Below are 4,848 nucleotides of genomic sequence, written 5' to 3'. Positions count from 1 at the left end.
GCCCTCCCTGGTGGCTCAACGGGTAAAGCACAGCACTAAGAAGCTAAAGCCACTTCAGCATGAGTTTGATTCCCGCCTGGAGGTGACCACATGGCTCAGCAGACCTCTCCTGACCCACCCGCTGCTCCCCTCAGCAGTGTACCTCAACCATCTGCCTGTTCTGCTCCCCCACTCTATCTCTGGTAAGGCCTCTCACCACCCCTGTACCTCTAGTCTGTACCCCTGTTCTGTATGCATAAATAAATAAATCTTAAACATTTTTTTTTGTATTGATGAGTAATACAGACAAAGGTGCATTATCAATTTTCACTTTTCCTGGAAATAAATGACTACATTTCTGAGACGTTGTTTATCTAAAAAATTGTTTCATAAATTCTAAATTGTTTTAGAAAATATCCAGAGCATGTAAGTACACTTCTGCCCCAAAGCTTGGAGAAAATATTATTTCAGGATTTTAGATTATTAGCATTTTATGTTATTATTACATTATCTGTTCTGGAAGCAACAGATTACCAACTCACCAAATAAGCAGAAACTCAAAAAGTATATCACTGCTCTGGAACTTTTTCCTGATTTTCTTTTAGTGTTGGTGATCATGAAATTAGCTTCCTCAGTCTCAATATTACAGCTTCAATATCATAACTTCAGGTTATAATATTCAATATTATCAGTAAAATAATATTGTGACATCACAAATCTTAGCTCCTCTCAAGATTCATATTTGTGTAAACTCTATGGTAAATCACTGCACTTTCTATATCTTTGACATTTATTTGTCTGCTTCATCATTTATGAAATATACTTTTGATTGATGACTGTTTTTAACACAAAATACACTAGCATATAATTCCATGATAGCTCTAGTAGATGTCGGCTGCTTTCCATTTTTTAAACAGAGAATTCATTGCCATGAGGCCATAGAGTTGTTCTGTTGTGTTTTTACTGAAAATGACACTAAAGAAAAACATTGCCTTGATAAAAATAAATTACTGTGATACCACCCACAAAATAATTTTCAATAAGAAAATTTAGGTAACTTATTCATAACATGAGAGTTGATTTTTTTTCATCATTATAATTTATAAAACTTTTAATAATTTAACAGAAAATTCTAGCATTTAGTGGTATTTGACACTGTTGGCCAATTGGAGCCGTAATTTTGAGGAGTTTTGATAGAATCTGTTTTTTTCCACTGTACTAGGAATCTCTTCCTTGATTGACCTTATTTCAGAAGAGAGGATCTCTTTCTGTCTTGGATTATAGCTATATATGTGCATGTGTTAGCTTTCTATTTAGATTAGACTCTGCTAGTGGAGAAAAAATGTGCTCTCCTTTTTCATAAGTGTTGACACTATCAGTCAAATTTCTGAAAATTGGAGTCGAACATAGATATACATATATATCCGCATATACATATAAACATACATTACACACAAACAATATAAAGGGTGGTGTGCATCTTCTAATTAAGTGAAACTGAGTTGCTACTCTAATGTAACAGAAAAATACACAGGATAAGTCAAGGTTGATATGACTCTTGCATTAATGAGCTACGTGACCTAAGGCAAACTCTCTAATCTCTCTGGGAATCAGGTTGTCTGGTCTATGTATGATTTTTTAAACTGTACACCTAAATATAAGATGAACAATGAGCTCTGTACCTATTTTCTCTCACAGAGGAGCAGAAATAAAAGCCTCTCATTTCAGTAAAAATGCCTGCTGCCACCAGCATTAACAAGAGACTCTAAGTCATGGTCTTCTGGCAGCCACTCTTTAGAGAAAATAGTAGATGACAGCTTCTGGACTTGGAAGCCTCTAGCAATTACAGCTTTACATTTCTTTTTGCTAGGATCCCCAGAGACAATTCCTTTTGTGTTTCCAACATGGGATATTACTAGCGATCACTCTACAGTGCCTGGCAAGCAGGCAGATGACTGGAAGAGCCCATTAGGTCACCACCATATAGACAGAATATTCAGGAGCAGTTGGCAATGAAACTCTTGTTTCTGCATTCCAAACCCTCCCTCCTACTACTCTGCTTTGTGGTCCTGGGAAAGTACTGTGCAAAACACTTTCTCTTCCAGCTGGCTCCCCGTTAGCGTTGTGGGGGCCTTAGGTGACTCCGTCAAGAGTGATGGAGGGAAAACGAGTCTCCCCACCATGCTGTTTGCTTTCCCTTTCTGCTAGCAATCCTTCACTGAAATGCTTGGTCTAGTTCTGTCCTCATTGCACCCTTCTATGATATCACCCCAGTTCAGAGGTCTCAGTCTGTGCACCTGAGCCTCTACACTGCAACATTCTGTGTTCTCACAGTCCCAACCTTATTCTTTAGTTACCCCTGTTCCTGCAGTTACTATCTCAATGTTTATTGTTTTCCAGGATCTATATATTCAATTTCTTATATCAAATGACAATTTTCCTGACTCACTTAAGCCCCATATTCTAGTTATTTTACATAGCTAAATAGACAATTACCAAAGGCCGTCGGCCAACACTGGAAACCTAAGCACGCATATGGGATATGAAAGTGGAACTCAATCTAGTGCCATATGTAGCTATATGAGTGTCCATGTGTGTATGTGAGTCTGGTGTACGAGAATAAGCATAAAAGTCCTGGTAATCTAAAGTTCTAAAGAACATGGCATATCAACATAGTTATGAACACACAAACCTAAGGTGTCTCGAGTGCAAAGAAGCCCAGTGTTCACATGGACCATCCACACATACCTAGACTTGAAAATAAAACTGAAATAAATTTAAATGTAAGGAAAACATAAACACAGTCTTTCCCTCCATGGTGGCACAGTGGGTTAAAGCACAGTACTAAGAAGCTAAAGCCACTTCAGCATGAGTTTGATCCCCACCTGTCCCAGAGGTGACCCACATGGCACTGCAGACCTCTCCTGACCCACTCACTGCTCCCCTCAGCACTGTATTTAGTCAATCAGCCTGATCTGCTCCCCACTCTGTCTCGGGTGAATCATCTCACCACCCCTGCACCTCTGGCTTGTATCCCAGTTCTGTATGCACGAATAAATCTTTAGGAAAAAAAAAAAAAAACAAGAAAACTCTCAAAAACCAAAACAAAACAAAAAACAACACAGGCTTTCTCAATATGTCATATCTGTGAGTGGTAAAATCGCAGGTCCCAGGAAAAATGTAGCACAGGCTGAATGGAAGAAAAAAGTTTTAATGTATGCTTTTGTATCTACCTCTGATCTCTGCTGTTGCCTTTGGACAAACATTACCTCCCTCTGTTCCTCAAATCAGCAGTGACAGCCCATACTACTAGGACCGCTGTATGAGAATATCAAGGAAAGAGAAGGATATTAAGCAAGAAAGTGAAGGAAATGGACATGGGCTGAGACTCCACCTCCCGGCATTCCTTCTTCCGTCTGTCCTCTTACCCCTAAGCCTCATGGAATAGGGGGGGAAAAGAACTGCCTTCTCCCAAAGTTCCTGTTTTGAAAAGAATAAAAATTAAAGACGAAAGTTTAATGAGTTACTCCCTGAAGTGGTGCAGATAAGCACAACTGTGATTTTGTCCATGACCTGACACTGGCATAATCTTGATAGGAAGTTAGAAGACAAATCTCTTTGTATTGTGCTTTCATATTCTTCAGAATGAAGCATTTTCCTATATGGAGGAATATAACTAACTCCAAAGTCATGTAGACATAAATGACCGGCAAGAAAATAAACACACAAATAGTGAAAAAAGAAAATAGTGGTTATGTTATTCCTGGGAACTTCTAGCTAACAAACAGGTGAGAGTAAATAATAAGATTTATATTAACTGAAGAATGAATGTTTCATGTAAGCATTCTCCCAAAAAGCAGAAGATAAAAATATTTATATAAAAACTAAAGGGTTAGAATTTAACAAAAGAAGAAGTAACAGCCTCAGAAGTTGAAGTGTACAAAGACCCACATTGGATGGACTTTTGTTGGAAAAATAGACTTAACAATTTAGGAATTGCCTCAAGTATCTCTGGGGAAATAAAATGACGAAGATGTGCAGTTTTTTCTCTTATGGGGAATAAAACTAGGACAAAAGGAAAACAAAACAAGGTTATCCTTAGTAAGCTCACACTAAAATTTTAGTGGAGATTGAAATCATTTGGGATATGAACAGATTCTTTTGAATATTTCAGTCTACAAAATTTTTAGTAAGTTTACTTTTGTAGTAGACCAACACACTTAATTTTGAATATGAGATTTTAATTGCCGTATTTTGGATATGTATGCAACTCTAAAATTTGAGTAATATGAGCAATTGTATGAAACAATGAGATCAATGTTTGCATTCTCAAATTAATATTTAAGGATTTATTATTTTCTTTAAGGACTTTCAAGAAAGTCCTTAAACTTTCCTGATTATAAAAATGCACTTATTGTTAAAAATACAAATTTCAATCCTCTGTTCAATTAGAGATTCACTTTCATTTACTTATGCATACAAGACCTGGGTTGTGGGATGGGTGAGAGGATTCACCAGAGACAGAGTGGGGAGCAGAACAGGTGGATAGACTGAAATAAACTACTGAGGGGAGCAGCGGGTGAGACAGGAGAGGTCTGCTGTGCCATGTGGGTCAGCCCCCTGGCTGGGGATCAAACTCATGTTGCAGTGGCTGTGGACAACCTCATAGTGCTGAGACTTAACCCCTTGTGCCATCAGAAAGGCCCTGCTCAATTAGGAATTCAGCTCAACAACCTCCTTGGTTTGGCAGTTACTTCATACCTCTGTTTCCTCATCTGTAAAAAGGTCTTAATAGGGCCCTCCCTGGTGGTGTAGCAGGTAAAGCACAGCACTAAGAAGGTAAAGCCACTTCCGCATGAGTTCGATCCC

The sequence above is a fragment of the Condylura cristata genome, unplaced genomic scaffold (assembly GCF_000260355.1).
Source record: "Condylura cristata isolate star-nosed mole 26May11 unplaced genomic scaffold, ConCri1.0 scaffold00002, whole genome shotgun sequence".
Taxonomy (NCBI): domain Eukaryota; kingdom Metazoa; phylum Chordata; class Mammalia; order Eulipotyphla; family Talpidae; genus Condylura; species Condylura cristata.
This window is presented reverse-complemented; position numbering follows the sequence as displayed.